This window comes from Engystomops pustulosus, chromosome 9 (genome assembly GCF_040894005.1).
Source record: "Engystomops pustulosus chromosome 9, aEngPut4.maternal, whole genome shotgun sequence".
Taxonomy (NCBI): Eukaryota; Metazoa; Chordata; class Amphibia; order Anura; family Leptodactylidae; genus Engystomops; species Engystomops pustulosus.
The window spans coordinates 69,893,146-69,911,709 of NC_092419.1; the positions used below are offsets into that span (position 1 = coordinate 69,893,146).

Genomic DNA, 18,564 nt, shown 5'->3' on the forward strand with positions numbered 1-18,564 from the left:
TTCAAATTGAACAGCTGCTGTCAACGGCCATTCTAAGCTGAATGTGCGTGCTCTTGTCGGATCACAGCAGCGATGCGGCTTAAGGCTTGGCAAGTACCAGCATGGGAGACTGGCTGCGAATTCCAAGTTCCGTTGACCTTTTTGAACCTGAAAATTGTGTTAGTTTCTCTATGAGATAGTAAAAGAAGGTTCAAACTGAACAGCTGCTGTCAACGGCTATTCTAAGCTGAATGTGCCTGCTCTCGTCAGATCGCAGCATCAATGCAGCTTAAGGCTTGGCAAGTACCAGCATGGGAGACTGGCTGGGAATCCCAAGTTCTGTTGACCTTTTTGAACCTGAAAATTGTTAGTTTCTCTGTCAAAGATGGTAAAAGAAGGTTCAAATTGAACAGCTGCTGTCAACGGCCATTCTAAGCTGAATGTGCCTGCTTTCGTCAGATCGCAGCAGCAATGCAGCTTAAGGCTTGGCAAGTACCAGCATGGGAGACTGGCTGGGAATCCCAAGTTCCGTTGACCTTTTTGAACCTGAAAATTGTGTTAGTTTTTCTATGAGATAGTAAAAGAAGGTTCAAATTGAACAGATGCTGTCAACGGCCATTCTAAGCTGAATGTGCCTGCTTTCGTCAGATCGCAGCAGCAATGCAGCTTAAGGCTTGGCAAGTACCAGCATGGGAGACTGGCTGGGAATCCCAAGTTCCGTTGACCTGTTTGAACCTGAAAATTGTGTTAGTTTCTCTATGAGATAGTAAAAGGAGGTTCAAACTGAACAGATGCTGTCAACGGCCATTCTAAGCTGAATGTGCCTGCTCTCGTCAGATCGCAGCAGCAATGCAGCTTAAGGCTTGGCAAGTACCAGCATGGGAGGCTGGCTGGGAATCCCAAGTTCCGTTGACCTTTTTGAACCTGAAAATTGTGTTAGTTTCTCTATGAGATAGTAAAAGAAGGTTCAAATTGAACAGCTGCTGTCAACGGCCATTCTAAGCTGAATGTGCCTGCTCTCGTCAGATAGCAGCAGCAATGCAGCTTAAGGCTTGGCAAGTACCAGCATGGGAGACTGGCTGGGAATCCCAAGTTCTGTTGACCTTTTTGAACCTGAAAATTGTGTTCGTTTTTCTATGAGATAGTAAAAGAAGGTTCAAATTGAACAGCTGCTGTCAACGGCCATTCTAAGCTGAATGTGCCTGCTCTCGTCAGATTGCAGCAGCAATGCAGCTTAAGGCTTGGCAAGTACCAGCATGGGAGACTGGCTGGGAATCCCAAGTTCTGTTGACCTTTTTGAACCTGAAAATTGTGTTAGTTTCTCTATGAGATAGTAAAAGAAGGTTCAAATTGAACAGCTGCTGTCAACGGCCATTCTAAGCTGAATGTGCCTGCTCTCGTCAGATCGCAGCAACAATGAAGCTTAAGGCTTGGCAAGTACCAGCATGGGAGACTGGCTGGGAATCCCAAGTTCTGTTAACCTTTTTGAACCTGAAAATTGTTAGTTTCTCTGTCAAAGATGGTAAAAGAAGGTTCAAATTGAACAGCTGCTGTCAACGGCCATTCTAAGCTGAATGTGCCTGCTCTCGTCAGATCGCAGCAGCAATGCAGCTTAAGGCTTGGCAAGTACCAGCATGGGAGACTGGCTGGGAATCCCAAGTTCCGTTGACCTTTTTGAACCTGAAAATTGTGTTAGTTTCTCTATGAGATAGTAAAAGAAGGTTCAAATTGAACAGCTGCTGTCAACGGCCATTCTAAGCTGAATGTGCCTGCTCTCGTCAGATCGCAGCAGCAATGCAGCTTAAGGCTTGGCAAGTACCAGCATGGGAGACTGGCTGGGAATCCCAAGTTCCGTTGACCTTTTTGAACCTGAAAATTGTGTTAGTTTCTCTATGAGATAGTAAAAGAAAGTAGAAATTAGGCAGCTGCTGTCAACGGCCATTCTAAGCTGAATGTGCCTGCTCTCGTCAGATCGCAGCAGCAATGCAGCTTAAGGCTTGGCAAGTACCAGCATGGGAGACTGGCTGGGAATCCCAAGTTCTGTTGACCTTTTTGAACCTGAAAATTGTGTTAGTTTTTCTATGAGATAGTAAAAGAAGGTTCAAATTGAACAGCTGCTGTCAACGGCCATTCTAAGCTGAATGTGCCTGCTCTCGTCAGATCGCAGCAGCAATGCAGCTTAAGGCTTGGCAAGTACCAGCATGGGAGACTGGCTGGGAATCCCAAGTTCCGTTGACCTTTTTGAACCTGAAAATTGTGTTAGTTTCTCTATGAGATAGTAAAAGAAGGTTCAAATTGAACAGCTGCTGTCAACGGCCATTCTAAGCTGAATGTGCCTGCTCTCGTCAGATCGCAGCAGCAATGCAGCTTAAGGCTTGGCAAGTACCAGCATGGGAGACTGGCTGGGAATCCCAAGTTCCGTTGCCCTTTTTGAACCTTAAAATTGTTAGTTTCTCTGTCAAAGATGGTAAAAGAAGGTTCAAATTGAACAGCTGCTGTCAACGGCCATTCTAAGCTGAATGTGCCTGCTCTCGTCAGATCGCAGCAGCAATGCAGCTTAAGGCTTGGCAAGTACCAGCATGGGAGACTGGCTGGGAATCCCAAGTTCCGTTGACCTGTTTGAACCTGAAAATTGTGTTAGTTTCTCTATGAGATAGTAAAAGGAGGTTCAAACTGAACAGATGCTGTCAACGGCCATTCTAAGCTGAATGTGCCTGCTCTCGTCAGATCGCAGCAGCAATGCAGCTTAAGGCTTGGCAAGTACCAGCATGGGAGACTGGCTGGGAATCCCAAGTTCCGTTGACCTTTTTGAACCTGAAAATTGTGTTAGTTTCTCTATGAGATAGTAAAAGAAGGTTCAAATTGAACAGCTGCTGTCAACGGCCATTCTAAGCTGAATGTGCCTGCTCTCGTCAGATAGCAGCAGCAATGCAGCTTAAGGCTTGGCAAGTACCAGCATGGGAGACTGGCTGGGAATCCCAAGTTCTGTTGACCTTTTTGAACCTGAAAATTGTGTTAGTTTTTCTATGAGATAGTAAAAGAAGGTTCAAATTGAACAGCTGCTGTCAACGGCCATTCTAAGCTGAATGTGCCTGCTCTCGTCAGATTGCAGCAGCAATGCAGCTTAAGGCTTGGCAAGTACCAGCATGGGAGACTGGCTGGGAATCCCAAGTTCTGTTGACCTTTTTGAACCTGAAAATTGTGTTAGTTTCTCTATGAGATAGTAAAAGAAGGTTCAAATTGAACAGCTGCTGTCAACGGCCATTCTAAGCTGAATGTGCCTGCTCTCGTCAGATCGCAGCAACAATGAAGCTTAAGGCTTGGCAAGTACCAGCATGGGAGACTGGCTGGGAATCCCAAGTTCTGTTAACCTTTTTGAACCTGAAAATTGTTAGTTTCTCTGTCAAAGATGGTAAAAGAAGGTTCAAATTGAACAGCTGCTGTCAACGGCCATTCTAAGCTGAATGTGCCTGCTCTCGTCAGATCGCAGCAGCAATGCAGCTTAAGGCTTGGCAAGTACCAGCATGGGAGACTGGCTGGGAATCCCAAGTTCCGTTGACCTTTTTGAACCTGAAAATTGTGTTAGTTTCTCTATGAGATAGTAAAAGAAAGTAGAAATTAGGCAGCTGCTGTCAACGGCCATTCTAAGCTGAATGTGCCTGCTCTCGTCAGATCGCAGCAGCAATGCAGCTTAAGGCTTGGCAAGTACCAGCATGGGAGACTGGCTGGGAATCCCAAGTTCTGTTGACCTTTTTGAACCTGAAAATTGTGTTAGTTTTTCTATGAGATAGTAAAAGAAGGTTCAAATTGAACAGCTGCTGTCAACGGCCATTCTAAGCTGAATGTGCCTGCTCTCGTCAGATCGCAGCAGCAATGCAGCTTAAGGCTTGGCAAGTACCAGCATGGGAGACTGGCTGGGAATCCCAAGTTCTGTTGACCTTTTTGAACCTGAAAATTGTGTTAGTTTCTCTATGAGATAATAAAAGAAGGTTCAAATTGAACAGCTGCTGTCAACGGCCATTCTAAGATGAATGTGCCTGCTCTCGTCAGATCGCAGCAGCAATGCAGCTTAAGGCTTGGCAAGTACCAGCATGGGAGACTGGCTGCGAATCCCAAGTTCCGTTGACCTTTTTGAACCTGAAAATTGTTAGTTTCTCTGTCAAAGATGGTAAAAGAAGGTTCAAATTGAACAGCTGCTGTCAACGGCCATTCTAAGCTGAATGTGCCTGCTCTCGTCAGATCGCAGCAGCAATGCAGCTTAAGGCTTGGCAAGTACCAGCATGGGAGACTGGCTGGGAATCCCAAGTTCCGTTGACCTTTTTGAACCTGAAAATTGTGTTAGTTTCTCTATGAGATAGTAAAAAAAGGTTCAAATTGAACAGCTGCTGTCAACGGCCATTCTAAGCTGAATGTGCCTGCTCTCGTCAGATCGCAGCAGCAATGCAGCTTAAGGCTTGGCAAGTACCAGCATGGGAGACTGGCTGGGAATCCCAAGTTCCGTTGACCTTTTTGAACCTGAAAATTGTGTTAGTTTCTCTATGAGATAGTAAAAGAAGGTTCAAATTGAACAGCTGCTGTCAATAGCATTCTAAGCTGAATGTGCCTGCTCTCGTCAGATCGCAGCAGCAATGCAGCTTAAGGCTTGGCAAGTACCAGCATGGGAGACTGGCTGGGAATCCCAAGTTCCGTTGACCTTTTTGAACCTGAAAATTGTGTTAGTTTCTCTATGAGATAGTAAAAAAAGGTTCAAATTGAACAGCTGCTGTCAACGGCCATTCTAAGCTGAATGTGCCTGCTCTCGTCAGATCGCAGCAGCAATGCAGCTTAAGGCTCGGCAAGTACCAGCATGGGAGACTGGCTGGGAATCCCAAGTTCCGTTGACCTTTTTGAACCTGAAAATTGTGTTAGTTTCTCTATGAGATAGTAAAAGAAGGTTCAAATTGAACAGCTGCTGTCAACAGCATTCTAAGCTGAATGTGCCTGCTCTCGTCAGATCGCAGCAGCAATGCAGCTTAAGGCTTGGCAAGTACCAGCATGGGAGACTGGCTGGGAATCCCAAGTTCTGTTGACCTTTTTGAACCTGAAAATTGTGTTAGTTTCTCTATGAGATAGTAAAAGAAGGTTCAAATTGAACAGCTGCTGTCAACGGCCATTCTAAGCTGAATGTGCCTGCTCTCGTCAGATCGCAGCAGCAATGCAGCTTAAGGCTTGGCAAGTACCAGCATGGGAGACTGGCTGGGAATCCCAAGTTCTGTTGACCTTTTTGAACCTGAAAATTGTGTTAGTTTCTCTTTGAGATAGTAAAAGAAGGTTCAAATTGAACAGCTGCTGTCAACGGCCATTCTAAGCTGAATGTGCGTGCTCTTGTCGGATCACAGCAGCGATGCGGCTTAAGGCTTGGCAAGTACCAGCATGGGAGACTGGCTGCGAATTCCAAGTTCCGTTGACCTTTTTGAACCTGAAAATTGTGTTAGTTTCTCTATGAGATAGTAAAAGAAGGTTCAAACTGAACAGCTGCTGTCAACGGCCATTCTAAGCTGAATGTGCCTGCTCTCGTCAGATCGCAGCATCAATGCAGCTTAAGGCTTGGCAAGTACCAGCATGGGAGACTGGCTGGGAATCCCAAGTTCTGTTGACCTTTTTGAACCTGAAAATTGTTAGTTTCTCTGTCAAAGATGGTAAAAGAAGGTTCAAATTGAACAGCTGCTGTCAACGGCCATTCTAAGCTGAATGTGCCTGCTCTCGACAGATCGCAGCAGCAATGCAGCTTAAGGCTTGGCAAGTACCAGCATGGGAGACTGGCTGGGAATCCCAAGTTCCGTTGACCTTTTTGAACTTGAAAATTGTGTTAGTTTCTCTATGAGATAGTAAAAGAAGGTTCAAATTGAACAGCTGCTGTCAACGGCCATTCTAAGCTGAATGTGCGTGCTCTTGTCGGATCACAGCAGCGATGCGGCTTAAGGCTTGGCAAGTACCAGCATGGGAGACTGGCTGCGAATCCCACGTTCCGTTGACCTTTTTGAACCTGAAAATTGTGTTAGTTTCTCTATGAGATAGTAAAAGAAGGTTCAAACTGAACAGCTGCTGTCAATGGCCATTCTAAGCTGAATGTGCCTGCTCTCGTCAGATCGCAGCAGCAATGCAGCTTAAGGCTTGGCAAGTACCAGCATGGGAGACTGGCTGGGAATCCCAAGTTCTGTTGACCTTTTTGAACCTGAAAATTGTGTTAGTTTCTCTATGAGATAGTAAAAGAAGGTTCAAATTGAACAGCTGCTGTCAACGGCCATTCTAAGCTGAATGTGCCTGCTCTCGTCAGATCGCAGCAGCTTAAGGCTTGGCAAGTACCAGCATGGGAGACTGGCTGGGAATCCCAAGTTCCGTTGACCTTTTTGAACCTGAAAATTGTGTTAGTTTCTCTATGAGATAGTAAAAGAAGGTTCAAATTGAACAGCTGCTGTCAACGGCCATTCTAAGCTGAATGTGCCTGCTCTCGTCAGATCGCAGCAGCAATGCAGCTTAAGGCTTGGCAAGTACCAGCATGGGAGACTGGCTGGGAATCCCAAGTTCTGTTGACCTTTTTGAACCTGAAAATTGTGTTAGTTTTTCTATGAGATAGTAAAAGAAGGTTCAAATTGAACAGCTGCTGTCAACGGCCATTCTAAGCTGAATGTGCCTGCTCTCGTCAGATCGCAGCAGCAATGCAGCTTAAGGCTTGGCAAGTACCAGCATGGGAGACTGGCTGGGAATCCCAAGTTCCGTTGACCTTTTTGAACCTGAAAATTGTGTTAGTTTCTCTATGAGATAGTAAAAGAAGGTTCAAATTGAACAGCTGCTGTCAACGGCCATTCTAAGCTGAATGTGCCTGCTCTCGTCAGATCGCAGCAGCAATGCAGCTTAAGGCTTGGCAAGTACCAGCATGGGAGACTGGCTGGGAATCCCAAGTTCCGTTGACCTTTTTGAACCTTAAAATTGTTAGTTTCTCTGTCAAAGATGGTAAAAGAAGGTTCAAATTGAACAGCTGCTGTCAACGGCCATTCTAAGCTGAATGTGCCTGCTCTCGTCAGATCGCAGCAGCAATGCAGCTTAAGGCTTGGCAAGTACCAGCATGGGAGACTGGCTGGGAATCCCAAGTTCCGTTGACCTTTTTGAACCTGAAAATTGTGTTAGTTTCTCTATGAGATAGTAAAAGGAGGTTCAAACTGAACAGCTGCTGTCAACGGCCATTCTAAGCTGAATGTGCCTGCTCTCGTCAGATCGCAGCAGCAATGCAGCTTAAGGCTTGGCAAGTACCAGCATGGGAGACTGGCTGGGAATCCCAAGTTCCGTTGACCTGTTTGAACCTGAAAATTGTGTTAGTTTCTCTATGAGATAGTAAAAGAAGGTTCAAATTGAACAGCTGCTGTCAGCGGCCATTCTAAGCTGAATGTGCCTGCTCTCGTCAGATCGCAGCAACAATGCAGCTTAAGGCTTGGCAAGTACCAGCATGGGAGACTGGCTGGGAATCCCAAGTTCTGTTAACCTTTTTGAACCTGAAAATTGTTAGTTTCTCTGTCAAAGATGGTAAAAGAAGGTTCAAATTGAACAGCTGCTGTCAACGGCCATTCTAAGCTGAATGTGCCTGCTCTCGTCAGATCGCAGCAGCAATGCAGCTTAAGGCTTGGCAAGTACCAGCATGGGAGACTGGCTGGGAATCCCAAGTTCCGTTGACCTTTTTGAACCTGAAAATTGTGTTAGTTTCTCTATGAGATTGTAAAAGAAAGTAGAAATTAGGCAGCTGCTGTCAACGGCCATTCTAAGCTGAATGTGCCTGCTCTCGTCAGATCGCAGCAGCAATGCAGCTTAAGGCTTGGCAAGTACCAGCATGGGAGACTGGCTGGGAATCCCAAGTTCTGTTGACCTTTTTGAACCTGAAAATTGTGTTAGTTTTTCTATGAGATAGTAAAAGAAGGTTCAAATTGAACAGCTGCTGTCAACGGCCATTCTAAGCTGAATGTGCCTGCTCTCGTCAGATCGCAGCAGCAATGCAGCTTAAGGCTTGGCAAGTACCAGCATGGGAGACTGGCTGGGAATCCCAAGTTCTGTTGACCTTTTTGAACCTGAAAATTGTGTTAGTTTCTCTATGAGATAGTAAAAGAAGGTTCAAATTGAACAGCTGCTGTCAACGGCCATTCTAAGCTGAATGTGCCTGCTCTCGTCAGATCGCAGCAGCAATGCAGCTTAAGGCTTGGCAAGTACCAGCATGGGAGACTGGCTGGGAATCCCAAGTTCTGTTGACCTTTTTGAACCTGAAAATTGTTAGTTTCTCTGTCAAAGATGGTAAAAGAAGGTTCAAATTGAACAGCTGCTGTCAACGGCCATTCTAAGCTGAATGTGCCTGCTCTCGTCAGATCGCAGCAGCAATGCAGCTTAAGGCTTGGCAAGTACCAGCATGGGAGACTGGCTGGGAATCCCAAGTTCCGTTGACCTTTTTGAACTTGAAAATTGTGTTAGTTTCTCTATGAGATAGTAAAAGAAGGTTCAAATTGAACAGCTGCTGTCAACGGCCATTCTAAGCTGAATGTGCGTGCTCTTGTCGGATCACAGCAGCGATGCGGCTTAAGGCTTGGCAAGTACCAGCATGGGAGACTGGCTGCGAATCCCACGTTCCGTTGACCTTTTTGAACCTGAAAATTGTGTTAGTTTCTCTATGAGATAGTAAAAGAAGGTTCAAACTGAACAGCTGCTGTCAATGGCCATTCTAAGCTGAATGTGCCTGCTCTCGTCAGATCGCAGCAGCAATGCAGCTTAAGGCTTGGCAAGTACCAGCATGGGAGACTGGCTGGGAATCCCAAGTTCTGTTGACCTTTTTGAACCTGAAAATTGTGTTAGTTTCTCTATGAGATAGTAAAAGAAGGTTCAAATTGAACAGCTGCTGTCAACGGCCATTCTAAGCTGAATGTGCCTGCTCTCGTCAGATCGCAGCAGCTTAAGGCTTGGCAAGTACCAGCATGGGAGACTGGCTGGGAATCCCAAGTTCCGTTGACCTTTTTGAACCTGAAAATTGTGTTAGTTTCTCTATGAGATAGTAAAAGAAGGTTCAAATTGAACAGCTGCTGTCAACGGTCATTCTAAGCTGAATGTGCCTGCTCTCGTCAGATCGCAGCAGCAATGCAGCTTAAGGCTTGGCAAGTACCAGCATGGGAGACTGGCTGGGAATCCCAAGTTCCGTTGACCTTTTTGAACCTGAAAATTGTGTTAGTTTCTCTATGAGATAGTAAAAGAAGGTTCAAATTGAACAGCTGCTGTCAACGGCCATTCTAAGCTGAATGTGCCTGCTCTCGTCAGATCGCAGCAGCAATGCAGCTTAAGGCTTGGCAAGTACCAGCATGGGAGACTGGCTGGGAATCCCAAGTTCCGTTGACCTTTTTGAACCTTAAAATTGTTAGTTTCTCTGTCAAAGATGGTAAAAGAAGGTTCAAATTGAACAGCTGCTGTCAACGGCCATTCTAAGCTGAATGTGCCTGCTCTCGTCAGATCGCAGCAGCAATGCAGCTTAAGGCTTGGCAAGTACCAGCATGGGAGACTGGCTGGGAATCCCAAGTTCCGTTGACCTTTTTGAACCTGAAAATTGTGTTAGTTTCTCTATGAGATAGTAAAAGGAGGTTCAAACTGAACAGCTGCTGTCAACGGCCATTCTAAGCTGAATGTGCCTGCTCTCGTCAGATCGCAGCAGCAATGCAGCTTAAGGCTTGGCAAGTACCAGCATGGGAGACTGGCTGGGAATCCCAAGTTCCGTTGACCTTTTTGAACCTGAAAATTGTGTTAGTTTCTCTATGAGATAGTAAAAGAAGGTTCAAATTGAACAGCTGCTGTCAACGGCCATTCTAAGCTGAATGTGCCTGCTCTCGTCAGATCGCAGCAACAATGAAGCTTAAGGCTTGGCAAGTACCAGCATGGGAGACTGGCTGGGAATCCCAAGTTCTGTTAACCTTTTTGAACCTGAAAATTGTTAGTTTCTCTGTCAAAGATGGTAAAAGAAGGTTCAAATTGAACAGCTGCTGTCAACGGCCATTCTAAGCTGAATGTGCCTGCTCTCGTCAGATCGCAGCAGCAATGCAGCTTAAGGCTTGGCAAGTACCAGCATGGGAGACTGGCTGGGAATCCCAAGTTCCGTTGACCTTTTTGAACCTGAAAATTGTGTTAGTTTCTCTATGAGATAGTAAAAGAAGGTTCAAATTAAACAGCTGCTGTCAACGGCCATTCTAAGCTGAATGTGCCTGCTCTCGTCAGATCACAGCAGCAATGCAGCTTAAGGCTTGGCAAGTACCAGCATGGGAGACTGGCTGGGAATCCCAAGTTCCGTTGACCTTTTTGAACCTGAAAATTGTGTTAGTTTCTCTATGAGATAGTAAAAGAAAGTAGAAATTAGGCAGCTGCTGTCAACGGCCATTCTAAGCTGAATGTGCCTGCTCTCGTCAGATCGCAGCAGCAATGCAGCTTAAGGCTTGGCAAGTACCAGCATGGGAGACTGGCTGGGAATCCCAAGTTCTGTTGACCTTTTTGAACCTGAAAATTGTGTTAGTTTTTCTATGAGATAGTAAAAGAAGGTTCAAATTGAACATCTGCTGTCAACGGCCATTCTAAGCTGAATGTGCCTGCTCTCGTCAGATCGCAGCAGCAATGCAGCTTAAGGCTTGGCAAGTACCAGCATGGGAGACTGGCTGGGAATCCCAAGTTCTGTTGACCTTTTTGAACCTGAAAATTGTGTTAGTTTCTCTATGAGATAGTAAAAGAAGGTTCAAATTGAACAGCTGCTGTCAACGGCCATTCTAAGCTGAATGTGCCTGCTCTCGTCAGATCGCAGCAGCAATGCAGCTTAAGGCTTGGCAAGTACCAGCATGGGAGACTGGCTGGGAATCCCAAGTTCCGTTGACCTTTTTGAACCTGAAAATTGTGTTAGTTTCTCTATGAGATAGTAAAAGAAGGTTCAAATTGAACAGCTGCTGTCAACGGTCATTCTAAGCTGAATGTGCCTGCTCTCGTCAGATCGCAGCAGCAATGCAGCTTAAGGCTTGGCAAGTACCAGCATGGGAGACTAGCTGGGAATCCCAAGTTCCGTTGACCTTTTTGAACCTGAAAATTGTGTTAGTTTCTCTATGAGATAGTAAAAGAAGGTTCAAATTGAACAGCTGCTGTCAACGGCCATTCTAAGCTGAATGTGCCTGCTCTCGTCAGATCGCAGCAGCAATGCAGCTTAAGGCTTGGCAAGTACCAGCATGGGAGACTGGCTGGGAATCCCAAGTTCCGTTGACCTTTTTGAACCTTAAAATTGTTAGTTTCTCTGTCAAAGATGGTAAAAGAAGGTTCAAATTGAACAGCTGCTGTCAACGGCCATTCTAAGCTGAATGTGCCTGCTCTCGTCAGATCGCAGCAGCAATGCAGCTTAAGGCTTGGCAAGTACCAGCATGGGAGACTGGCTGGGAATCCCAAGTTCTGTTGACCTTTTTGAACCTGAAAATTGTGTTAGTTTCTCTATGAGATAGTAAAAGGAGGTTCAAACTGAACAGCTGCTGTCAACGGCCATTCTAAGCTGAATGTGCCTGCTCTCGTCAGATCGCAGCAGCAATGCAGCTTAAGGCTTGGCAAGTACCAGCATGGGAGACTGGCTGGGAATCCCAAGTTCCGTTGACCTTTTTGAACCTGAAAATTGTGTTAGTTTCTCTATGAGATAGTAAAAGAAGGTTTAAATTGAACAGCTGCTGTCAACGGCCATTCTAAGCTGAATGTGCCTGCTCTCGTCAGATAGCAGCAGCAATGCAGCTTAAGGCTTGGCAAGTACCAGCATGGGAGACTGGCTGGGAATCCCAAGTTCTGTTGACCTTTTTGAACCTGAAAATTGTGTTAGTTTTTCTATGAGATAGTAAAAGAAGGTTCAAATTGAACAGCTGCTGTCAACGGCCATTCTAAGCTGAATGTGCCTGCTCTCGTCAGATTGCAGCAGCAATGCAGCTTAAGGCTTGGCAAGTACCAGCATGGGAGACTGGCTGGGAATCTCAAGTTCTGTTGACCTTTTTGAACCTGAAAATTGTGTTAGTTTCTCTATGAGATAGTAAAAGAAGGTTCAAATTGAACAGCTGCTGTCAACGGCCATTCTAAGCTGAATGTGCCTGCTCTCGTCAGATCGCAGCAACAATGAAGCTTAAGGCTTGGCAAGTACCAGCATGGGAGACTGGCTGGGAATCCCAAGTTCTGTTAACCTTTTTGAACCTGAAAATTGTTAGTTTCTCTGTCAAAGATGGTAAAAGAAGGTTCAAATTGAACAGCTGCTGTCAACGGCCATTCTAAGCTGAATGTGCCTGCTCTCGTCAGATCGCAGCAGCAATGCAGCTTAAGGCTTGGCAAGTACCAGCATGGGAGACTGGCTGGGAATCCCAAGTTCCGTTGACCTTTTTGAACCTGAAAATTGTGTTAGTTTCTCTATGAGATAGTAAAAGAAGGTTCAAATTGAACAGCTGCTGTCAACGGCCATTCTAAGCTGAATGTGCCTGCTCTCGTCAGATCGCAGCAGCAATGCAGCTTAAGGCTTGGCAAGTACCAGCATGGGAGACTGGCTGGGAATCCCAAGTTCTGTTGACCTTTTTGAACCTGAAAATTGTGTTAGTTTTTCTATGAGATAGTAAAAGAAGGTTCAAATTGAACAGCTGCTGTCAACGGCCATTCTAAGCTGAATGTGCCTGCTCTCGTCAGATCGCAGCAGCAATGCAGCTTAAGGCTTGGCAAGTACCAGCATGGGAGACTGGCTGGGAATCCCAAGTTCTGTTGACCTTTTTGAACCTGAAAATTGTGTTAGTTTCTCTATGAGATAGTAAAAGAAGGTTCAAATTGAACAGCTGCTGTCAACGGCCATTCTAAGCTGAATGTGCCTGCTCTCGTCAGATCGCAGCAGCAATGCAGCTTAAGGCTTGGCAAGTACCAGCATGGGAGACTGGCTGCGAATCCCAAGTTCCGTTGACCTTTTTGAACCTGAAAATTGTTAGTTTCTCTGTCAAAGATGGTAAAAGAAGGTTCAAATTGAACAGCTGCTGTCAACGGCCATTCTAAGCTGAATGTGCCTGCTCTCGTCAGATCGCAACAGCAATGCAGCTTAAGGCTTGGCAAGTACCAGCATGGGAGACTGGCTGGGAATCCCAAGTTCCGTTGACCTTTTTGAACCTGAAAATTGTGTTAGTTTCTCTATGAGATAGTAAAAAAAGGTTCAAATTGAACAGCTGCTGTCAACGGCCATTCTAAGCTGAATGTGCCTGCTCTCGTCAGATCGCAGCAGCAATGCAGCTTAAGGCTTGGCAAGTACCAGCATGGGAGACTGGCTGGGAATCCCAAGTTCCGTTGACCTTTTTGAACCTGAAAATTGTGTTAGTTTCTCTATGAGATAGTAAAAGAAGGTTCAAATTGAACAGCTGCTGTCAACAGCATTCTAAGCTGAATGTGCCTGCTCTCGTCAGATCGCAGCAGCATTGCAGCTTAAGGCTTGGCAAGTACCAGCATGGGAGACTGGCTGGGAATCCCAAGTTCTGTTGACCTTTTTGAACCTGAAAATTGTGTTAGTTTCTCTATGAGATAGTAAAAGAAGGTTCAAATTGAACAGCTGCTGTCAACGGCCATTCTAAGCTGAATGTGCCTGCTCTCGTCAGATCGCAGCAGCAATGCAGCTTAAGGCTTGGCAAGTACCAGCATGGGAGACTGGCTGGGAATCCCAAGTTCTGTTGACCTTTTTGAACCTGAAAATTGTGTTAGTTTCTCTATGAGATAGTTTAAGAAGGTTCAAATTGAACAGCTGCTGTCAACGGCCATTCTAAGCTGAATGTGCGTGCTCTTGTCGGATCACAGCAGCGATGCGGCTTAAGGCTTGGCAAGTACCAGCATGGGAGACTGGCTGCGAATTCCAAGTTCCGTTGACCTTTTTGAACCTGAAAATTGTGTTAGTTTCTCTATGAGATAGTAAAAGAAGGTTCAAACTGAACAGCTGCTGTCAACGGCCATTCTAAGCTGAATGTGCCTGCTCTCGTCAGATCGCAGCATCAATGCAGCTTAAGGCTTGGCAAGTACCAGCATGGGAGACTGGCTGGGAATCCCAAGTTCTGTTGACCTTTTTGAACCTGAAAATTGTTAGTTTCTCTGTCAAAGATGGTAAAAGAAGGTTCAAATTGAACAGCTGCTGTCAACGGCCATTCTAAGCTGAATGTGCCTGCTCTCGTCAGATCGCAGCAGCAATGCAGCTTAAGGCTTGGCAAGTACCAGCATGGGAGACTGGCTGGGAATCCCAAGTTCCGTTGACCTTTTTGAACCTGAAAATTGTGTTAGTTTCTCTATGAGATAGTAAAAGAAGGTTCAAATTGAACAGCTGCTGTCAACGGCCATTCTAAGCTGAATGTGCCTGCTCTCGTCAGATCGCAGCAGCAATGCAGCTTAAGGCTTGGCAAGTACCAGCATGGGAGACTGGCTGGGAATCCCAAGTTCCGTTGCCCTTTTTGAACCTTAAAATTGTTAGTTTCTCTGTCAAAGATGGTAAAAGAAGGTTCAAATTGAACAGCTGCTGTCAACGGCCATTCTAAGCTGAATGTGCCTGCTCTCGTCAGATCGCAGCAGCAATGCAGCTTAAGGCTTGGCAAGTACCAGCATGGGAGACTGGCTGGGAATCCCAAGTTCCGTTGACCTGTTTGAACCTGAAAATTGTGTTAGTTTCTCTATGAGATAGTAAAAGGAGGTTCAAACTGAACAGATGCTGTCAACGGCCATTCTAAGCTGAATGTGCCTGCTCTCGTCAGATCGCAGCAGCAATGCAGCTTAAGGCTTGGCAAGTACCAGCATGGGAGACTGGCTGGGAATCCCAAGTTCTGTTGACCTTTTTGAACCTGAAAATTGTGTTAGTTTTTCTATGAGATAGTAAAAGAAGGTTCAAATTGAACAGCTGCTGTCAACGGCCATTCTAAGCTGAATGTGCCTGCTCTCGTCAGATTGCAGCAGCAATGCAGCTTAAGGCTTGGCAAGTTCCAGCCTGGGAGACTGGCCGGGAATCCCAAGTTCTGTTGACCTTTTTGAACCTGAAAATTGTGTTAGTTTCTCTATGAGATAGTAAAAGAAGGTTCAAATTGAACAGCTGCTGTCAACGGCCATTCTAAGCTGAATGTGCCTGCTCTCGTCAGATCGCAGCAACAATGAAGCTTAAGGCTTGGCAAGTACCAGCATGGGAGACTGGCTGGGAATCCCAAGTTCTGTTAACCTTTTTGAACCTGAAAATTGTTAGTTTCTCTGTCAAAGATGGTAAAAGAAGGTTCAAATTGAACAGCTGCTGTCAACGGCCATTCTAAGCTGAATGTGCCTGCTCTCGTCAGATCGCAGCAGCAATGCAGCTTAAGGCTTGGCAAGTACCAGCATGGGAGACTGGCTGGGAATCCCAAGTTCCGTTGACCTTTTTGAACCTGAAAATTGTGTTAGTTTCTCTATGAGATAGTAAAAGAAGGTTCAAATTGAACAGCTGCTGTCAACGGCCATTCTAAGCTGAATGTGCCTGCTCTCGTCAGATCGCAGCAGCAATGCAGCTTAAGGCTTGGCAAGTACCAGCATGGGAGACTGGCTGGGAATCCCAAGTTCCGTTGACCTTTTTGAACCTGAAAATTGTGTTAGTTTCTCTATGAGATAGTAAAAGAAAGTAGAAATTAGGCAGCTGCTGTCAACGGCCATTCTAAGCTGAATGTGCCTGCTCTCGTCAGATCGCAGCAGCAATGCAGCTTAAGGCTTGGCAAGTACCAGCATGGGAGACTGGCTGGGAATCCCAAGTTCTGTTGACCTTTTTGAACCTGAAAATTGTGTTAGTTTTTCTATGAGATAGTAAAAGAAGGTTCAAATTGAACAGCTGCTGTCAACGGCCATTCTAAGCTGAATGTGCCTGCTCTCGTCAGATCGCAGCAGCAATGCAGCTTAAGGCTTGGCAAGTACCAGCATGGGAGACTGGCTGGGAATCCCAAGTTCCGTTGACCTTTTTGAACCTGAAAATTGTGTTAGTTTCTCTATGAGATAGTAAAAGAAGGTTCAAATTGAACAGCTGCTGTCAACGGCCATTCTAAGCTGAATGTGCCTGCTCTCGTCAGATCGCAGCAGCAATGCAGCTTAAGGCTTGGCAAGTACCAGCATGGGAGACTGGCTGGGAATCCCAAGTTCCGTTGCCCTTTTTGAACCTTAAAATTGTTAGTTTCTCTGTCAAAGATGGTAAAAGAAGGTTCAAATTGAACAGCTGCTGTCAACGGCCATTCTAAGCTGAATGTGCCTGCTCTCGTCAGATCGCAGCAGCAATGCAGCTTAAGGCTTGGCAAGTACCAGCATGGGAGACTGGCTGGGAATCCCAAGTTCCGTTGACCTGTTTGAACCTGAAAATTGTGTTAGTTTCTCTATGAGATAGTAAAGGAGGTTCAAACTGAACAGATGCTGTCAACGGCCATTCTAAGCTGAATGTGCCTGCTCTCGTCAGATCGCAGCAGCAATGCAGCTTAAGGCTTGGCAAGTACCAGCATGGGAGACTGGCTGGGAATCCCAAGTTCCGTTGACCTTTTTGAACCTGAAAATTGTGTTAGTTTCTCTATGAGATAGTAAAAGAAGGTTCAAATTGAACAGCTGCTGTCAACGGCCATTCTAAGCTGAATGTGCCTGCTCTCGTCAGATAGCAGCAGCAATGCAGCTTAAGGCTTGGCAAGTACCAGCATGGGAGACTGGCTGGGAATCCCAAGTTCTGTTGACCTTTTTGAACCTGAAAATTGTGTTAGTTTTTCTATGAGATAGTAAAAGAAGGTTCAAATTGAACAGCTGCTGTTAACGGCCATTCTAAGCTGAATGTGCCTGCTCTCGTCAGATTGCAGCAGCAATGCAGCTTAAGGCTTGGCAAGTACCAGCATGGGAGACTGGCTGGGAATCCCAAGTTCTGTTGACCTTTTTGAACCTGAAAATTGTGTTAGTTTCTCTATGAGATAGTAAAAGAAGGTTCAAATTGAACAGCTGCTGTCAACGGCCATTCTAAGCTGAATGTGCCTGCTCTCGTCAGATCGCAGCAACAATGAAGCTTAAGGCTTGGCAAGTACCAGCATGGGAGACTGGCTGGGAATCCCAAGTTCTGTTAACCTTTTTGAACCTGAAAATTGTTAGTTTCTCTGTCAAAGATGGTAAAAGAAGGTTCAAATTGAACAGCTGCTGTCAACGGCCATTCTAAGCTGAATGTGCCTGCTCTCGTCAGATTGCAGCAGCAATGCAGCTTAAGGCTTGGCAAGTACCAGCATGGGAGACTGGCTGGGAATCCCAAGTTCCGTTGACCTTTTTGAACCTGAAAATTGTGTTAGTTTCTCTATGAGATAGTAAAAGAAGGTTCAAATTGAACAGCTGCTGTCAACGGCCATTCTAAGCTGAATGTGCCTGCTCTCGTCAGATCGCAGCAGCAATGCAGCTTAAGGCTTGGCAAGTACCAGCATGGGAGACTGGCTGGGAATCCCAAGTTCCGTTGACCTTTTTGAACCTGAAAATTGTGTTAGTTTCTCTATGAGATAGTAAAAGAAAGTAGAAATTAGGCAGCTGCTGTCAACGGCCATTCTAAGCTGAATGTGCCTGCTCTCGTCAGATCGCAGCAGCAATGCAGCTTAAGGCTTGGCAAGTACCAGCATGGGAGACTGGCTGGGAATCCCAAGTTCTGTTGACCTTTTTGAACCTGAAAATTGTGTTAGTTTTTCTATGAGATAGTAAAAGAAGGTTCAAATTGAATAGCTGCTGTCAACGGCCATTCTAAGCTGAATGTGCCTGCTCTCGTCAGATCGCAGCAGCAATGCAGCTTAAGGCTTGGCAAGTACCAGCATGGGAGACTGGCTGGGAATCCCAAGTTCTGTTGACCTTTTTTAACCTGAAAATTGTGTTAGTTTCTCTATGAGATAATAAAAGAAGGTTCAAATTGAACAGCTGCTGTCAACGGCCATTCTAAGCTGAATGTGCCTGCTCTCGTCAGATCGCAGCAGCAATGCAGCTTAAGGCTTGGCAAGTACCAGCATGGGAGACTGGCTGCGAATCCCAAGTTCCGTTGACCTTTTTGAACCTGAAAATTGTTAGTTTCTCTGTCAAAGATGGTAAAAGAAGGTTCAAATTGAACAGCTGCTGTCAACGGCCATTCTAAGCTGAATGTGCCTGCTCTCGTCAGATCGCAGCAGCAATGCAGCTTAAGGCTTGGCAAGTACCAGCATGGGAGACTGGCTGGGAATCCCAAGTTCCGTTGACCTTTTTGAACCTGAAAATTGTGTTAGTTTCTCTATGAGATAGTAAAAAAAGGTTCAAATTGAACAGCTGCTGTCAACGGCCATTCTAAGCTGAATGTGCCTGCTCTCGTCAGATCGCAGCAGCAATGCAGCTTAAGGCTTGGCAAGTACCAGCATGGGAGACTGGCTGGGAATCCCAAGTTCCGTTGACCTTTTTGAACCTGAAAATTGTGTTAGTTTCTCTATGAGATAGTAAAAGAAGGTTCAAATTGAACAGCTGCTGTCAACAGCATTCTAAGCTGAATGTGCCTGCTCTCGTCAGATC

At 45.6% G+C, this 18,564-nt stretch overlaps 88 pseudogenes; all 88 read left to right on the forward strand.

The window, feature by feature from the left end:
* Nucleotides 1-208: 208 nt before the first annotated feature.
* On the forward strand, nt 209-327 carry LOC140091196 (5S ribosomal RNA; annotated as a pseudogene).
* Nucleotides 328-397: 70 nt separating this feature from the next.
* Nucleotides 398-516, forward strand: LOC140085181 (5S ribosomal RNA; annotated as a pseudogene).
* A 70-nt stretch (nt 517-586) lies between these two features.
* Nucleotides 587-705, forward strand: LOC140085182 (5S ribosomal RNA; annotated as a pseudogene).
* A 70-nt stretch (nt 706-775) lies between these two features.
* Nucleotides 776-894, forward strand: LOC140084850 (5S ribosomal RNA; annotated as a pseudogene).
* Nucleotides 895-964: 70 nt separating this feature from the next.
* On the forward strand, nt 965-1,083 carry LOC140091634 (5S ribosomal RNA; annotated as a pseudogene).
* A 70-nt stretch (nt 1,084-1,153) lies between these two features.
* Nucleotides 1,154-1,272, forward strand: LOC140089668 (5S ribosomal RNA; annotated as a pseudogene).
* Nucleotides 1,273-1,342: 70 nt separating this feature from the next.
* Nucleotides 1,343-1,461, forward strand: LOC140097563 (5S ribosomal RNA; annotated as a pseudogene).
* A 70-nt stretch (nt 1,462-1,531) lies between these two features.
* Nucleotides 1,532-1,650, forward strand: LOC140078210 (5S ribosomal RNA; annotated as a pseudogene).
* A 70-nt stretch (nt 1,651-1,720) lies between these two features.
* Nucleotides 1,721-1,839, forward strand: LOC140078212 (5S ribosomal RNA; annotated as a pseudogene).
* A 70-nt stretch (nt 1,840-1,909) lies between these two features.
* On the forward strand, nt 1,910-2,028 carry LOC140081511 (5S ribosomal RNA; annotated as a pseudogene).
* A 70-nt stretch (nt 2,029-2,098) lies between these two features.
* Nucleotides 2,099-2,217, forward strand: LOC140078213 (5S ribosomal RNA; annotated as a pseudogene).
* Nucleotides 2,218-2,287: 70 nt separating this feature from the next.
* On the forward strand, nt 2,288-2,406 carry LOC140084767 (5S ribosomal RNA; annotated as a pseudogene).
* Nucleotides 2,407-2,476: 70 nt separating this feature from the next.
* On the forward strand, nt 2,477-2,595 carry LOC140078214 (5S ribosomal RNA; annotated as a pseudogene).
* A 70-nt stretch (nt 2,596-2,665) lies between these two features.
* On the forward strand, nt 2,666-2,784 carry LOC140078215 (5S ribosomal RNA; annotated as a pseudogene).
* Nucleotides 2,785-2,854: 70 nt separating this feature from the next.
* Nucleotides 2,855-2,973, forward strand: LOC140091635 (5S ribosomal RNA; annotated as a pseudogene).
* A 70-nt stretch (nt 2,974-3,043) lies between these two features.
* LOC140089669 (5S ribosomal RNA) lies at nt 3,044-3,162 on the forward strand (annotated as a pseudogene).
* Nucleotides 3,163-3,232: 70 nt separating this feature from the next.
* On the forward strand, nt 3,233-3,351 carry LOC140097564 (5S ribosomal RNA; annotated as a pseudogene).
* Nucleotides 3,352-3,421: 70 nt separating this feature from the next.
* LOC140078216 (5S ribosomal RNA) lies at nt 3,422-3,540 on the forward strand (annotated as a pseudogene).
* Nucleotides 3,541-3,610: 70 nt separating this feature from the next.
* On the forward strand, nt 3,611-3,729 carry LOC140081512 (5S ribosomal RNA; annotated as a pseudogene).
* A 70-nt stretch (nt 3,730-3,799) lies between these two features.
* Nucleotides 3,800-3,918, forward strand: LOC140081513 (5S ribosomal RNA; annotated as a pseudogene).
* Nucleotides 3,919-3,988: 70 nt separating this feature from the next.
* Nucleotides 3,989-4,107, forward strand: LOC140096358 (5S ribosomal RNA; annotated as a pseudogene).
* A 70-nt stretch (nt 4,108-4,177) lies between these two features.
* Nucleotides 4,178-4,296, forward strand: LOC140078217 (5S ribosomal RNA; annotated as a pseudogene).
* Nucleotides 4,297-4,366: 70 nt separating this feature from the next.
* Nucleotides 4,367-4,485, forward strand: LOC140078218 (5S ribosomal RNA; annotated as a pseudogene).
* Nucleotides 4,486-4,743: 258 nt separating this feature from the next.
* On the forward strand, nt 4,744-4,862 carry LOC140078692 (5S ribosomal RNA; annotated as a pseudogene).
* A 70-nt stretch (nt 4,863-4,932) lies between these two features.
* Nucleotides 4,933-5,050, forward strand: LOC140095386 (5S ribosomal RNA; annotated as a pseudogene).
* A 70-nt stretch (nt 5,051-5,120) lies between these two features.
* LOC140081514 (5S ribosomal RNA) lies at nt 5,121-5,239 on the forward strand (annotated as a pseudogene).
* A 259-nt stretch (nt 5,240-5,498) lies between these two features.
* Nucleotides 5,499-5,617, forward strand: LOC140085845 (5S ribosomal RNA; annotated as a pseudogene).
* Nucleotides 5,618-5,687: 70 nt separating this feature from the next.
* LOC140087531 (5S ribosomal RNA) lies at nt 5,688-5,806 on the forward strand (annotated as a pseudogene).
* A 259-nt stretch (nt 5,807-6,065) lies between these two features.
* LOC140083790 (5S ribosomal RNA) lies at nt 6,066-6,184 on the forward strand (annotated as a pseudogene).
* A 251-nt stretch (nt 6,185-6,435) lies between these two features.
* On the forward strand, nt 6,436-6,554 carry LOC140081515 (5S ribosomal RNA; annotated as a pseudogene).
* A 70-nt stretch (nt 6,555-6,624) lies between these two features.
* On the forward strand, nt 6,625-6,743 carry LOC140078220 (5S ribosomal RNA; annotated as a pseudogene).
* Nucleotides 6,744-6,813: 70 nt separating this feature from the next.
* LOC140078221 (5S ribosomal RNA) lies at nt 6,814-6,932 on the forward strand (annotated as a pseudogene).
* A 70-nt stretch (nt 6,933-7,002) lies between these two features.
* LOC140078222 (5S ribosomal RNA) lies at nt 7,003-7,121 on the forward strand (annotated as a pseudogene).
* Nucleotides 7,122-7,191: 70 nt separating this feature from the next.
* LOC140078224 (5S ribosomal RNA) lies at nt 7,192-7,310 on the forward strand (annotated as a pseudogene).
* Nucleotides 7,311-7,380: 70 nt separating this feature from the next.
* LOC140093111 (5S ribosomal RNA) lies at nt 7,381-7,499 on the forward strand (annotated as a pseudogene).
* Nucleotides 7,500-7,569: 70 nt separating this feature from the next.
* LOC140078225 (5S ribosomal RNA) lies at nt 7,570-7,688 on the forward strand (annotated as a pseudogene).
* Nucleotides 7,689-7,758: 70 nt separating this feature from the next.
* LOC140081516 (5S ribosomal RNA) lies at nt 7,759-7,877 on the forward strand (annotated as a pseudogene).
* Nucleotides 7,878-7,947: 70 nt separating this feature from the next.
* LOC140081517 (5S ribosomal RNA) lies at nt 7,948-8,066 on the forward strand (annotated as a pseudogene).
* Nucleotides 8,067-8,136: 70 nt separating this feature from the next.
* LOC140081518 (5S ribosomal RNA) lies at nt 8,137-8,255 on the forward strand (annotated as a pseudogene).
* A 70-nt stretch (nt 8,256-8,325) lies between these two features.
* Nucleotides 8,326-8,444, forward strand: LOC140078226 (5S ribosomal RNA; annotated as a pseudogene).
* Nucleotides 8,445-8,703: 259 nt separating this feature from the next.
* Nucleotides 8,704-8,822, forward strand: LOC140083791 (5S ribosomal RNA; annotated as a pseudogene).
* A 251-nt stretch (nt 8,823-9,073) lies between these two features.
* LOC140102118 (5S ribosomal RNA) lies at nt 9,074-9,192 on the forward strand (annotated as a pseudogene).
* Nucleotides 9,193-9,262: 70 nt separating this feature from the next.
* Nucleotides 9,263-9,381, forward strand: LOC140078227 (5S ribosomal RNA; annotated as a pseudogene).
* A 70-nt stretch (nt 9,382-9,451) lies between these two features.
* Nucleotides 9,452-9,570, forward strand: LOC140078228 (5S ribosomal RNA; annotated as a pseudogene).
* Nucleotides 9,571-9,640: 70 nt separating this feature from the next.
* LOC140078229 (5S ribosomal RNA) lies at nt 9,641-9,759 on the forward strand (annotated as a pseudogene).
* A 70-nt stretch (nt 9,760-9,829) lies between these two features.
* Nucleotides 9,830-9,948, forward strand: LOC140097565 (5S ribosomal RNA; annotated as a pseudogene).
* Nucleotides 9,949-10,018: 70 nt separating this feature from the next.
* LOC140078230 (5S ribosomal RNA) lies at nt 10,019-10,137 on the forward strand (annotated as a pseudogene).
* A 70-nt stretch (nt 10,138-10,207) lies between these two features.
* On the forward strand, nt 10,208-10,326 carry LOC140088030 (5S ribosomal RNA; annotated as a pseudogene).
* A 70-nt stretch (nt 10,327-10,396) lies between these two features.
* LOC140081520 (5S ribosomal RNA) lies at nt 10,397-10,515 on the forward strand (annotated as a pseudogene).
* A 70-nt stretch (nt 10,516-10,585) lies between these two features.
* On the forward strand, nt 10,586-10,704 carry LOC140081521 (5S ribosomal RNA; annotated as a pseudogene).
* Nucleotides 10,705-10,774: 70 nt separating this feature from the next.
* Nucleotides 10,775-10,893, forward strand: LOC140078231 (5S ribosomal RNA; annotated as a pseudogene).
* A 70-nt stretch (nt 10,894-10,963) lies between these two features.
* On the forward strand, nt 10,964-11,082 carry LOC140090010 (5S ribosomal RNA; annotated as a pseudogene).
* Nucleotides 11,083-11,152: 70 nt separating this feature from the next.
* LOC140078232 (5S ribosomal RNA) lies at nt 11,153-11,271 on the forward strand (annotated as a pseudogene).
* A 70-nt stretch (nt 11,272-11,341) lies between these two features.
* On the forward strand, nt 11,342-11,460 carry LOC140081522 (5S ribosomal RNA; annotated as a pseudogene).
* A 70-nt stretch (nt 11,461-11,530) lies between these two features.
* LOC140078233 (5S ribosomal RNA) lies at nt 11,531-11,649 on the forward strand (annotated as a pseudogene).
* A 70-nt stretch (nt 11,650-11,719) lies between these two features.
* Nucleotides 11,720-11,838, forward strand: LOC140091636 (5S ribosomal RNA; annotated as a pseudogene).
* A 70-nt stretch (nt 11,839-11,908) lies between these two features.
* On the forward strand, nt 11,909-12,027 carry LOC140093829 (5S ribosomal RNA; annotated as a pseudogene).
* A 70-nt stretch (nt 12,028-12,097) lies between these two features.
* Nucleotides 12,098-12,216, forward strand: LOC140097566 (5S ribosomal RNA; annotated as a pseudogene).
* A 70-nt stretch (nt 12,217-12,286) lies between these two features.
* On the forward strand, nt 12,287-12,405 carry LOC140078235 (5S ribosomal RNA; annotated as a pseudogene).
* A 70-nt stretch (nt 12,406-12,475) lies between these two features.
* Nucleotides 12,476-12,594, forward strand: LOC140081523 (5S ribosomal RNA; annotated as a pseudogene).
* A 70-nt stretch (nt 12,595-12,664) lies between these two features.
* LOC140081524 (5S ribosomal RNA) lies at nt 12,665-12,783 on the forward strand (annotated as a pseudogene).
* Nucleotides 12,784-12,853: 70 nt separating this feature from the next.
* Nucleotides 12,854-12,972, forward strand: LOC140088317 (5S ribosomal RNA; annotated as a pseudogene).
* Nucleotides 12,973-13,042: 70 nt separating this feature from the next.
* Nucleotides 13,043-13,161, forward strand: LOC140085929 (5S ribosomal RNA; annotated as a pseudogene).
* Nucleotides 13,162-13,231: 70 nt separating this feature from the next.
* On the forward strand, nt 13,232-13,350 carry LOC140078236 (5S ribosomal RNA; annotated as a pseudogene).
* A 258-nt stretch (nt 13,351-13,608) lies between these two features.
* On the forward strand, nt 13,609-13,727 carry LOC140081526 (5S ribosomal RNA; annotated as a pseudogene).
* A 259-nt stretch (nt 13,728-13,986) lies between these two features.
* Nucleotides 13,987-14,105, forward strand: LOC140085846 (5S ribosomal RNA; annotated as a pseudogene).
* A 70-nt stretch (nt 14,106-14,175) lies between these two features.
* Nucleotides 14,176-14,294, forward strand: LOC140078237 (5S ribosomal RNA; annotated as a pseudogene).
* Nucleotides 14,295-14,364: 70 nt separating this feature from the next.
* LOC140084769 (5S ribosomal RNA) lies at nt 14,365-14,483 on the forward strand (annotated as a pseudogene).
* Nucleotides 14,484-14,553: 70 nt separating this feature from the next.
* Nucleotides 14,554-14,672, forward strand: LOC140078238 (5S ribosomal RNA; annotated as a pseudogene).
* A 70-nt stretch (nt 14,673-14,742) lies between these two features.
* On the forward strand, nt 14,743-14,861 carry LOC140081527 (5S ribosomal RNA; annotated as a pseudogene).
* A 259-nt stretch (nt 14,862-15,120) lies between these two features.
* LOC140097567 (5S ribosomal RNA) lies at nt 15,121-15,239 on the forward strand (annotated as a pseudogene).
* A 70-nt stretch (nt 15,240-15,309) lies between these two features.
* Nucleotides 15,310-15,428, forward strand: LOC140078239 (5S ribosomal RNA; annotated as a pseudogene).
* A 70-nt stretch (nt 15,429-15,498) lies between these two features.
* Nucleotides 15,499-15,617, forward strand: LOC140078241 (5S ribosomal RNA; annotated as a pseudogene).
* Nucleotides 15,618-15,687: 70 nt separating this feature from the next.
* Nucleotides 15,688-15,806, forward strand: LOC140081528 (5S ribosomal RNA; annotated as a pseudogene).
* Nucleotides 15,807-15,876: 70 nt separating this feature from the next.
* Nucleotides 15,877-15,995, forward strand: LOC140078242 (5S ribosomal RNA; annotated as a pseudogene).
* A 70-nt stretch (nt 15,996-16,065) lies between these two features.
* On the forward strand, nt 16,066-16,184 carry LOC140084770 (5S ribosomal RNA; annotated as a pseudogene).
* Nucleotides 16,185-16,254: 70 nt separating this feature from the next.
* Nucleotides 16,255-16,373, forward strand: LOC140078243 (5S ribosomal RNA; annotated as a pseudogene).
* Nucleotides 16,374-16,442: 69 nt separating this feature from the next.
* LOC140078244 (5S ribosomal RNA) lies at nt 16,443-16,561 on the forward strand (annotated as a pseudogene).
* A 70-nt stretch (nt 16,562-16,631) lies between these two features.
* LOC140091637 (5S ribosomal RNA) lies at nt 16,632-16,750 on the forward strand (annotated as a pseudogene).
* A 70-nt stretch (nt 16,751-16,820) lies between these two features.
* On the forward strand, nt 16,821-16,939 carry LOC140093806 (5S ribosomal RNA; annotated as a pseudogene).
* A 70-nt stretch (nt 16,940-17,009) lies between these two features.
* Nucleotides 17,010-17,128, forward strand: LOC140097568 (5S ribosomal RNA; annotated as a pseudogene).
* A 70-nt stretch (nt 17,129-17,198) lies between these two features.
* LOC140086998 (5S ribosomal RNA) lies at nt 17,199-17,317 on the forward strand (annotated as a pseudogene).
* A 70-nt stretch (nt 17,318-17,387) lies between these two features.
* Nucleotides 17,388-17,506, forward strand: LOC140078245 (5S ribosomal RNA; annotated as a pseudogene).
* Nucleotides 17,507-17,576: 70 nt separating this feature from the next.
* LOC140081529 (5S ribosomal RNA) lies at nt 17,577-17,695 on the forward strand (annotated as a pseudogene).
* Nucleotides 17,696-17,765: 70 nt separating this feature from the next.
* On the forward strand, nt 17,766-17,884 carry LOC140081530 (5S ribosomal RNA; annotated as a pseudogene).
* Nucleotides 17,885-17,954: 70 nt separating this feature from the next.
* On the forward strand, nt 17,955-18,073 carry LOC140088318 (5S ribosomal RNA; annotated as a pseudogene).
* A 70-nt stretch (nt 18,074-18,143) lies between these two features.
* LOC140078247 (5S ribosomal RNA) lies at nt 18,144-18,262 on the forward strand (annotated as a pseudogene).
* A 70-nt stretch (nt 18,263-18,332) lies between these two features.
* On the forward strand, nt 18,333-18,451 carry LOC140078248 (5S ribosomal RNA; annotated as a pseudogene).
* Nucleotides 18,452-18,564: the final 113 nt, after the last annotated feature.